The 12,171-nt window shown below is 41.8% G+C and overlaps 1 long non-coding RNA gene across 3 annotated transcripts in view; it reads right to left on the bottom strand.

The window, feature by feature from the left end:
• LOC107310689 (uncharacterized) overlaps window positions 1-12,171 on the bottom strand; it is a 158,094-nt gene that overhangs the window by 120,982 nt on the left and 24,941 nt on the right. Inside the window, exon 1 of one of the 3 annotated variants that reach the window (XR_014943757.1) lies at window positions 10,518-10,729. The exons of the other annotated variants lie outside the window; for them this stretch is intronic. This is a non-coding gene — a long non-coding RNA (uncharacterized LOC107310689). Of the gene's footprint in view, window positions 1-10,517; window positions 10,730-12,171 lie in introns of those variants that run through there. 3 annotated transcript variants of the gene reach the window in all.

The raw sequence follows: 12,171 nt of genomic DNA, 5'->3' as shown, positions 1-12,171 counted from the left end.
TATGACAACGGTCACCTGCTTTGCAGTTATGCGCAGTTTGCTATGCATAGTGCTAAAAGAGTGTCCCTTAGAGTGGTCAATCACCACTCTACCTTGAGTATCATGTGAGCTCTTACCCATCTTGCTACTAGCACAGCACTGGATACTGCAGATCAGAGTAACCCTTACCGACCATCTGCCAGGTTATAAAATGCAGGGTGCTTTGTTCGATCTGAAGCCATCAACTTGTCACTCTGCATCATCATTCATCTGCGTTAAGCAATATGCATCATCTTCTCATGATCAATGCAGAGCCAATGCTCCTGAACGTTACTGCAGCTGATCATTATGATGAATTTAATTGTTAAGAGTACTGACACTCCTTTTACCCACTTTGTGCAAAGAATTAAAGATCCCCTACCTGCAATTTCGCATCTTGCTGTGAATCAGTAATTTCTTTCTCTTCCTGACCCATTATAGCATTATCTTCAGCACAGTGCAGTAGTTTAGAACATCATTTTAAGCAATGTTAGCAGTTAACTAGTAGCAACTTTACAGAAAATTTGAGGTCATCTCCTTTGTTCAAGAACATGACTAAAATTACTGCAAACCATTACAACCCATGAAGCAACATGAAGCAAAGTGTTCCATAACAGGTTCTTTCCTGCTCATCCCACTCAGATTCTTCTGGCTGAGTGGAAATTATACAGGCACACAACTTTTCACCTTCCCACCACAATTCATTGCTTCTAAAAATTGCTTCATCATGACCAGAGATTTTGTCAAGGCTTTCATTAGAAAAACAAATCCAGAAACAAACACAGATGACGAGAACTGTGACAGATGTCTTTGTTTGATACAACGATCCTCCCTAGGAGGATAAGGAACCACAGCTGAGAGTGGTGAGTATTTTTTGACAAATCCCATTTCGCTGAAATGGCAATATTGAGGGAGGAGGTGGCTGATGAAACTTGTTCTCTAATTAGAAAATCTTTAGCTGTTCCACAGACAATGATATCCTTTTGATTTTCTCTAAACCGGCATACTATTGTCAATAAGAATAATCTTTACTGAAAAAAAAACCAGAATAATCAAGCTTATAAAATGACTTTTTAACATCCAGCTACAGCTGCATTTTTCTACTTTTAGGCTATTTGCATTATTTGCTGTGCTTAATCTAAAAGCTGAGACAAACACCACACTTGAATGACAAACATATGGCAAATGTCCTCTTAGAATAATCCTGTTCTCTCATATGCCCACAAGCCTTTTGCATATCCCTAGCATTCCCCAATGAAATATAATTCAAGCCAAAACCCAAGTCTTTCTCCTCTCAGGTTAACTCCTACCCCCATTTTACAAAAGACAAAATTAAGTCTGCAGTGTTCTCTCTTACTCTCTCTTATCTTCTTAAAGCTGTTGGGACCTTCACAGTGGAAATACATTTGAAAACACAGACACACATGCAATTTTGCTGCTCCAAAGAGAAGCTTTGAACATTAAGTGCATACACCAATGGACCCAAACCAAAGCCAACATTTGCTCGTGGGAGAAAGCTGTTCACTGCCGAACTGGGGGTTTAGCTCTAACCTTGTGCACAGGCAATGTTGATAAGGGAGGGGAACAAGCTGAATATTAAAAACGCTGCCTCAAGAATAATATCATGTACAGATTTAATCATAATAAAAAATGATCTGCAAGTAATTGTAGTCATTACTACATCTGCTCAGAGCTGTGGGTAATCATTATGTATGAGTGAATTAAATCAAATTCAGTATCATGGCCCTGATCCTGGAATTTCTTAAGTAAACTCACCTCATATTAATAATCTCCCTGAGTGGAGCGAGTCTATTTGCTTCTATGGTTATGTTTCCCACATTAGGGTCTTTTGACCTTCCCTCATTCTACCTTTAAGTGCAAATTAAAACATAATCCTAACAATGTTAAGAAGGTAAGGGAAATGCAGGTTTCAAAAGGGGAGAAATTAATTCATTTCAGGCTGCTGTTCTATCTGCAAAAGTGTTGAAGGGGACAGAGAGAAAGATGTCTTGTTGTGCAGCCTGACTAATGAAAAAGGCAAAGCCTTCCAAGATAAAAGTTGGGCTTAAATTCTTTCCTTTTCTCACCAAATCCCAGCCATTAACATCAGGCTCAAGACACAGGTGTAATCTATAGCACAGGGTAGGAAAGTCAAATCCTGACTCAAGTAGATAAGAAAAACCTGTTTACAGAAGCAGCTGAAGGGCACAGTTGGAGCCAAATTCAAAATAGATCAACAGTCAGATGAATTATTAGTAAAAGAAATAAATTAGTGGTGAAATTTCTTCTCTTGACATCTGTACCAAATGCTAGACTCTACATTTTTACATATCATCACAACAATCTATCCAAGAGTCAAAGAAAGTTTTTACTCTCGCAGTCTTGTGCAAGGGGCAGGAGCCCAAGGAAGGTGTCATGCTCTTTCAAACATGCAGTACAGAAATGGAACAAAACCTGAATTATTCCTTGCACAGTTTTGGTGAGGTCACAAGAAAACCAGATTGACAACCTGATTTTTTCTTTTAATAGGGATATTCCACCAATAAGGGTCTTGAGGGCAGCTGGAGTAAGGAGAAATCTTACTTGTCTGTCTCAGTAGCTGAGCTGCCATAGAGCAAAGAGCCCTTGTGGCAGAGCCCCAGAGGAAGGGTGCAGGTGTAGGGACATACACGGGCAACGGGACAGATGCCGGTCCCCCTCCAGGCAGAGAAAGCCACTCAGATTTATTTCTGCAGCCCCACTGCAGAATAACACAGGTGTCTCTTGGCTTTTCTAAGTAGCTGCACGGTTTTGTTTCCTGCCCAGAGACAGCTGTGTGCCTGGATGGGATGTTCACTGAAGTTTAAGTGGAAATTGAGAAATTTATTTTATTTAAAGGGCAAAAGGAATTATGGGTGTGTGCTCTACACATCTGAAGATAATACATACGGGCACACATAAATCTCCCTTCCACCCACATCTGTGCACATATACTCTCAACACTAACACACATAATTGAGTGCAGTAACATAAATGATCTCTTTTTTTTTTCTGAAACAGAGATGAGCTGGCAAGCATAATCAAAAGAGGAGGATCATTTTTCCAAAGATGAGTGAGAGCAACGAGAACAAAAAAAAAATCCAGTGAGAGTTATGACAACAATGTAAGAAAGCAATCACTAGAGAAATCCTGATGAATGAGGAGCTTACATCTTTAAATGCCTTAAAAACAGTACAAATAAATCTAAATTTGAACAGAATTCAATGCACAATTGAATTAGGAAGGAAAAATTCAAGCAAATTGCTAAACTTCTGCTACAGAACTTGTAAGTTGTTTATCTACACAGAGCTATAACGTGAAGAAAACAGCAGCAAAAAGGGCTGAAATTCTGCTGTCAGTATGAAGCCCAAATCATGGATAAGAGTATTATGAATGCTGCGTAAAGAGCTCTGCAAAATATCTTCCAGTGAACAGGAACTAATGATAGATGAATGTGCACATGTAATTGAACATGATGAAAAGAAAACCAACATCCCAAGAAGAGAAACAGAAAAGCCATCAGGAGTACTGGCTCATGCTAACATCCCCAGGACTGAGGGGCATACAAGACGAGAAGGCAAATTACAGAAAACGTGTGCTGCTACATAAAATAAAAGATGTGTTTGGGGCTACATGTATTCTTCATTAGATTATCAAGGGAGCGTGTGTCACACATGCAGTCTTAAGGAATGTTGGCAGGAACAGTTAACCACATAAAGCTCACCTGGATTTGGGTTTCATCACCAACACTGGGCACCATTGCTCAGGAAAATGTTATTAAAAAGGTACAGAAACCCTTGAGGTTTTCCTCAGCCCCAGGTCAAGCCACCCCAAAGTACTGATCCCTTCTGCATCCCGCAGCATAGGAAATTGGCTTTTCCTAGCTGTGTTTTGTGTTAACCTGTTGGGCTCAGCTAAATCAAAACTCAAGCAAAGCAAACCCACACGAACTAAAATCAAATGAAATTTCACACTCCCCCTGCAAACTGAAATGGCTCCGTGCAAAGGTACTTCTAGCAGACTAAGCTGGTACACCTCTTAAGAGCAGGCAGGAATGAGAGCATATTTGTAACAGATGAATTAGAAGCGCATCAAGGTATCGGATGAAAACATTTTTTGAATGCAAGCCAAGCACACAGTAGGAACAGGTTAGAAGGCTAAATCATTTCTAACCACAACTTAAAGACGACTTCATTGGTAAAATATCCTCTTTTTAACTCTTTTTTTTTTTTTTTTTCCCTGAGCACACATCACAACTTTTGTTTCCGTTTGTTTTATTCCCCGTTTCAAAAGCAGCATTTGCTGTAACAGCTCATTTTTTTCATGCAAAATACTGAATCTAATTGCGGAAATATGTCATTCCCTCCTCTCCACCACATGGCATGAGTTAATGATGATGAATGAAAGTAATAAAACCCAAATCTTTTTCAAACTAAAGCTCCTGTTAAATTACTGGAAATTATATGCATGCGTCTACAATGAGGACACTGCAGAAGGTCAAAGATCTTGCTTCCTGCTTTTGGCCAAACTATTCAACAGGCAGCGTGGCTGAACCTGCCCAGACACATTTTTTTTGCTGAGATCTGGGGGAGCTACCTACGAAAAGCAGCTCAGTTTAAGGCTGGTGATTTCATTACCTTCGCTCTCTCCTTCCCCACGGAACAGTAAATATTGCTCACCAGATCCTAGAACCTGCTTCACGCGCCCTTGCAAGCTGCTTTTGGATGTTCGAGACTGGGGGTTGTAATGTATCATCTAATGAGATGTCCATCCTTAGTGACGGTCTCAATTTCACTACTATAAAACTTTATTCAGTGGCATTGATGTGAAGCAGAAGGAATCAGCAAATGTAGAGTCAGACGCGGTGTCTCTCCTTCACTCCAAATCACAGCTGATTTCTCCAGACGATCCACTGAGAAGGCAGGCAAACCATTCAAAGACTAAGGTCCTCTTAAGCATGAACCCAAGCAGCAAATGTATCCCTTTCCTTCCTGAAAATTCTGTTTCCAATTCTGCACATTGCAGGCTGCACCAGCTTCTTGCTGATCTCCCCATTCATTCATTTCCTCATTTCTGCTCAATTGGCTGCTGGTGCCGCTGCCCTACTACTGCCTTTGGGCAGTCGGACACTGTGTTCTTTCCTCCCGGCTCTTCCACAGCTCTCTTCATTCTTTTTGTCTCTTTTCCTTTCATCATCAGCGCATGAGGTTTCGATGTTCTTGCCTTCCCGCTATGCTGATCTCCCACTCCCTTGTACGGTCAGTTTCACAGATGGACCACAGAAGACAGAGAAGGAAAACATAAGGAGAGGAATTCCTGCTAACTTCCCTTAATTTCTTTCTTTCCCACAGATAAGTTTGAAAGCTTTGAGTTGGTGTCAATCAAGGTGCTCCTTTGCACATTTTGTACTCAGATTATTTTGGCAAAATAAACATTTGTAGTACAAGTCTTACGGCACAAAGCAAAACTTACCATCCTTGCAAGCTTTTATTTCTGTCTCTTTCCATGAAAAACAGTTTGCAGAATTGAAGTGCGTAGAATTGAAAACATCAGTTTTCAGAAACAAAAGAGCTAAATTCTGCCACTCAAGCTCACAGTGAGGGGTAACTTACTCTTTAAGTAGTACTCATCTCCTTGCAGCCATTAAATTGTGGGCAATTCAGCTCTCGATTCGTTGCTTCACCACGCAGCACAGATTGGAGAAGTACAACACAGCTCCTTACATGAAGGATCCCACTGTGAGATGTCTGTAAGAGGATGGCTGCAGATAATCACTATGAACACTCTTCCAGAGCAAAAGAAAGTGAATGAAGGTCCAATGAAGGAGCTGAACTTTTTTCAAGACATATTTCAGCACCAGTGAGGGATACAAGGAGTCAGAAACAACATTTTTGCAAGAAAAACCTTTTTACAAGAAATGAAAATTAAATCAGAGTTTTCTTTTACGTTTCTTTTTGTATTTCCAAAGTGCCTCATGCAATGTCACAATACAGGATGCACGCACACACAGGCAAGATTTGCCCTACAGGTACGAGCACAGAGATGTTATTAGTGGCTAAAAATACACGGGCACAAGTCCTACATTTTCCATAGGACTTGAGAAACCATGTGAACAAGAACCTACAAGCCTTTCATCTGTTTCACACCTTTACACTTTGCACGTGGCTTTCAGATGCTGACTTTGGGATGATTCTACTGAGCTCCTATGTCACCACCACACTACTGAAAATTGCTACCTTATTTCATGCAGTGAGGAAACCACTTAGTTTTGATCCTGAGCACACAGAAAAGGAAGAGTAAACCTCTCAGAGCCACACGGCACAGTATTTTGCTGCTTATTTTTGAATGCAAGGGATGCTCAGAGGTTTTGACAATCTCTATCTCTGAGACAGAAATTTTCTAGTACATGAAAGAAAACTAACCACATAACACCTCGGCAAACACAACTCTGATTTTATTCATTTAAGAGTAGTTCTTTTGGTTCAGCAGTTTTGCACAGAGCTCAGAAATATCATACAGAATACATTGTGGTTTCCTGGCATCCCATGTCCACAAACAGAGCCATGTGTTGGAATGGGATTAAAGCCATTTGCAGGGCTGAACGTCTGTTTTACTACCCAAGCTCTAGTGCTTTGCAGGTTGAAAGGAATAGCCTCTTCCCACAACTAGGGACACCCATTTCAAACACAAGTCTTGTAGGAAGCAAGCAAGACCAAGTTAAAGGCGTAGGTTTTATAACCAAGCCCGTGCTGTGTGAGCTTTAACATGTTAGAAGAATATTTGTGAGAACGTGTCCTCATTTACTACGCTTCTGAGAACATTTCCACAATTAAAAAACAAAACAAAACAAATTGAAAATAATCGTCGACATACTGACAACAATTGGCAGCTTTCAAAACAACTCACAATGCCATCTCCAGGCCTTCAGAATCTCCCCCATGGTGACACTACATCAACATCCTCCCCAGATGCTCATGCCAGCCTTCAGAAACCCCTTCTATTCCCACGCCCCCATCTATCTTCAAAAAGTCCAAAGCAAGAGTCGATACACAAACCGTAAACCACACTTAGGAGTCACAGAGAAGCAGTAAGGAATATTTTTCTCTGAATAACCTTCTTAACCCCACGGAAGCTTGGTCATTAGAGCAGCAGTACCCAGAGGTGATGCAAAACTTCATTTTAAGATAATACAGAAATATGGAGAAAGGATATTTTTGGCCAATGCTGACAAAAAAGAACTGTAGTGAAGATACAATATAGGCAGCCCTGATGTAGTTGCTCTTTCAGCAGATATGACATCTATGTAATATCTGGCACAGAATACTTCTATTCTGCATTTGGGCAAAGTTCTTTGACTGGAGAAGGGCTGTTTTGTGGTTAGGTGCCTCTTCTTTACCCTGAACTCCTTACTTAAGCATATCTCTCTGTAGAATCAGAGTTACAGCATGTGCAGCCTCAAGCACCTCCTGTACCAAGCCTGAAGAGGATTCAGAACACCAGAGCAGGGAAGCTGAGATTTAATCTGTGGTGACAGGGAGGCTGAGATTTTGTTCAAGATGACAGCGAAGCAGGAAGCCAAAGCAACCTATTTTGCCATCCCCAAAGATAAGCACTACAGCTCTTGTACCACAGGCTTCTCAACAGATGAAAGTTTAAAACAGAACACCTATACCTGGAGGTGCCCTGTATAGACAGAAAAAGGCTATGCTCAAAGAAACAAATTTCACCTGGATATTCCCACTTTCTGCGAAAATTCTGCATAGCTTCAGTCTCACAATGTCCAACGTGTCTTGGGGAAAGAGAAGGGAGAAATGTGTGGGGCAGAAGGCTTGTTTCTGGCTTCTGCACAGTCAACGTCATGAAACTCTGGAGGCATGAATCACAGCTTTGCTCCAGGGGTGCTGAGTTGTGGAGTCTCCGTGACCGGCACCCGCAGAGACACAATTTGAGATGAATAGACAGCTCTGAGAAGGACTGCAGTGAGCGATGTAACACTTACACAGATGGCACAGTCGTAATCATTAGACAGTTATGACCAGCTTGAGCAAGAGAGTGAAGAATGTGTGCCCAGGGTGATAAAATTCACCCATGAAGTTGAGAAAAGTACACATATTCTGATTTTAGATGCATGGGTTATCTAAGATAAGGGAACCCTTGCCACCATATGATCTGTTATCAGAAACCTAAGGCAGCTGCTTGGTTTCTGAGCTTTGACTCACAGATTCCCATATGGCCACAGTTTGCTGGAGTGAGAGAGAGAAAGAGGGGGGAAAAAAGCCATGAGCTCATTCAGCACAGCAAGTATAGTCCAGTCAAATGGTTTCTTCTCCTCTCCTTCCCTAACCCCATTTAAAAGCCATCTTAAATAGTCCTAGGGCCCCACCAGCCCATAAAGAAAAAAAGCTAAAGAAAACATGATCTTTCAGGAGCTGACATTACCTAGTTCCCAGCACAGCTACACACTAGTTGCAGTGAAATGCAACGACCTGATGGGAATTCAAAAGTTGTCTTTTAACTGACGTTATTCCCTCTAAAATCTCTCTTAACAGCAATCCCAGAATATAGGTTTAAAGAAAAATCATTTCAATGCAGGTCCCGGTACTACGTTTTCATATTGCGCCAAGTCAGGGTATTGATTAGCTTTACATTAATTCTAAAAGCACCACGAGTTTGTCAAGCTTCTTCTCCCTTTGATATCAGCATCCATCAGCAATTGCATCAGTTTTCTGCTGAGCTGCCGAGCAAAGTTAAATGATGATGCACTTCCTCTCCCCGACTTTTGATTCCAGCTTGGTTCAGCAATCCTAACCAGCCACTTCCTGCCTCCCCTATCGCACTGTCTGGCACTTACTTCAGACGAGTCAATAAGTTTAAATTATATCTGTACCAGGCATAATTAATCATAAAGCTTTCTGCTTTGTAATGTCATTTGAACTTGGGCTTGGTGTCTGCAAGTCAAAAGCAAAATATAAGAAGTTCAACAGCAAAAACCACTACTCCAAACTGCCTCCTCATTGGGCTGGGACTCCTTGGGTTTCAGAATCAGAGATGATTACTCAGGAAGTCACTGCTCTCTGGTGGTTCAAAACTCAGTCATTGAACTCTGGCAGGACAATGATGGGACAAGGGGAGAAAAGTCCATGGAAAATGTACAGTTTTACAACCACCTACATATACTTTGTGCAGTTTGCAAAGAGCCAGCTCAGGGTATTTTTTTTGTGACTTCAGGCAGAGCCTGTTGCCCTGCAGGTGAGGGAAAGGCCCTGGAGGTTGTACCGGAAACCCACCTCGGAGGTTCAGCTCCACCTCTACAGTTGCTGCTCTCCAGGCCTGCAGTAATTTATAGCCCTTACAGGCCAGCAGTAAATCACTACCCCCAGCCTGGCTGAGTCAAGCTCCCCAAGCAACCCTAGGAGACCCAGTGGGAGGGAAATGCAGCAAGCAAGGACTGATTTGCATTCCCTTTCCCCTTTCCAACCCTGTCCACTTCTGGAAGCAAGCAACCAACTTCTTCCCATGCGCTCAGCTCAAAGGTCTAGGGGACAAAAGAGAGCTCAGGGTTTCAGGATACAGCATCTCGATACTTGAAACACCCTCAAACCTGCTCCCTTTGCCTCATGCACAGCCCACAAGATTCACCCTAACCCACTGAGATGGCCCTTCAGTGCACGGGCCATGGGTTGTTGAGCAGCGCTGCTCCCAACTGGGTCTGTCTTTGCATGGGGAATCTATCCAGGAGCCACTGCTCATCCTATGGGGAGGGAAGGCTCAGCCAGAGTTCAGCCAGCTGGCATGGTTCCTTTTGGTGTTTTGGGAACAAGGAGATGTGACTCAGCAGCCTTTCCTGTCATCCATGGCACAGGAGTCCTTAAAACATTTCAAATAACAAATAGAATAACAACAGCAACAAAACCTCTTTTTCTTAAAGAATCCCAAGCAATTTTACACAGATTAATTATCCTTACTCTTTTCTGCCTTTCCATACTCTTTCCAGCTCTCCCACAGAAACCAATCCACTGGATTTCAAATTATGGCACGATTAGCATGAAATTAATTAGCATCTGACCTATCCCCTAGTTTTCCTCCAGCTGAGACTGCCAACTTTAATACAAGCCTAAAGCAAGAACTATAACACTAATGCAGCAAATGGGACAAAGGACGTTTAAATTAAAGAGAGAGAGAGTTCTTAAAAAAATGCAGTTTACAGCCATAAGCATTTCCTTGACAACAACCCCAAAACTCCAGTCCTTGAACAAAGTGGAGAGACATAGTTCTCCTCCCCCCAACTCATTTGCAAAGCCTGCAATCATCCCTCCCACCTTTTAAAATACTCATGGCCTTTCAAGAGCAGAGTCTATAGTTATCAATTAGCAATGCCTTTTAGTCCCATCTTGCTAAGTTCCTTTTGCATGTAACCTCTCCAGACGCCTGTAAGGATTTTTAAGTCCATTGTATATATATAATCAGTCCCCCAACTGTACCTTAGCCTTCACAATTTCCTGCATCATTTATGGACCTCTGCAGTCTCTGTCTTTGCTACTGTGCATATTTCTCCACATTCCTTCAGGCTCCTATTCACTAGTACTCAAATTTGTTTCTCTCTTTCTTCCTCAGAAGATTTCAGTCTTCATTAACCAAATACTCCTGTTGTTCTTTTCCATAGTTGCTTCCATTACTGCCACTCACATGCAGCCTGTGATTCACAGATGTCCCACAACAGGTAACGCTTTCACTTACCCTGGCTGGAGGGGCACCCAGAAGCATGGGAAGATCAGCTCCACCAATAGAAAGCAAGCTTTAAATCGCTAAACAAGACCTTTGTTCACAGAATTGGTCCAAATGAGCCTTTCCTCTTGAACTGCCATGATCACAAGTCAGTGCTGCTTCTGGGAAATTGAATGAGTGAAAGGGCAAAACCCCTTGATGCAAACCCTGCTGCAGCCAATGCACTGGGAGGCAATAGGACATCTTTACAGCCAAGCAGATGGCAGCCCCATTACAGCTGCAAATCGAGGACCTTGGATAAAGTTTGCAGTAGGAACAGCATGAAGAAAAAGACATGGACAGGTACTGCAGGGAAAACAAGAACATCTCAGTGCATCTGTATATGCCCACATAGATTCAATGCATACAGTGCAGGGAGTGCACTTCATCAGCAGATTCTCAACATTCAGAATCTAGATCTCGGTCAACTGAGCTGCAATATTGTTAGCCTTTGAGAACACTAAAACTCAGACACCATGAAGAGGGAAAACAGAAAGAGAGGAAAAAAACCATTATATACAAACACAATATATTTTCAAGATGAGATTTTCATCTCACAAGTCTTCGGTTCACCTGAACATTTACTGTTGTTATGGTCTGACAACTCCGGTTTTATAGACTGCATTGACTGTTCTTTCATTCTGAGGCTGCCAATATTGTTTTGTTTTGTTTTTGTTTTCTAACCTTTTTTTTTTTCTTTTCCCCAAACACAGAGAGAGCTTTGCTTTTATATGTGGCAGTGACTAGAGCACCAGTCCACAGCACTTCAAACCATTCTGACCTTCAGTTAACAGCCCTCAGCCTCCTCCCTTGCTATTCACCTTAGAATCAAAAGAATTCACTTGGTTCCTTAACAAACTCAGGCAGAAGAGAGGTCCTTGGAAAGTGAGAGAATGAAAACAGCATAAACAGCTGCAGCCTGCTCTAACAGTGGCATGAACTTGCCCCTTACCCACATGTGTTTTGGTTGCAAGAGGTAAAGGTAGAAGTACCACACAGCCGAAACTGCTGGGGTTGCTCCTGTGTACCAAAATCACCTATTACTCAGACTAGGTAACAGAAAAGGAGAAACAGTAGGACCTGTTAAAAAACAAAACTGTCCCAAGCAAGTATTGTAAATACAAATGCTGTCACAAGTACTCAGTTCAGACTTATTTTAGCAGAGTACCAAACTGTTGGACCAAAACAAGGTGCCCTTTAACTTTATTTCTCTTCTGCTACCCCTAAACAATCAGCACAGAATGGAACAGCTTAAAATAACCTTGCTCACACCAGCACTTCATCTGCAGAATTCACATTATTTCTTGTAGTAAAAACCTATTTTAAATATTTTTTTGATCTCTAAGAAAACCAATTTCATTCTTGAATGTT

Source organism: Coturnix japonica, chromosome 3 (genome assembly GCF_054131305.1).
Source record: "Coturnix japonica strain WE chromosome 3, WE-NBRP24, whole genome shotgun sequence".
In the NCBI taxonomy this organism is placed as follows: domain Eukaryota; kingdom Metazoa; phylum Chordata; class Aves; order Galliformes; family Phasianidae; genus Coturnix; species Coturnix japonica.
The sequence above is the reverse complement of the archived record's forward strand: the minus strand, read 5'-3'. Positions and strand labels throughout refer to the sequence as shown.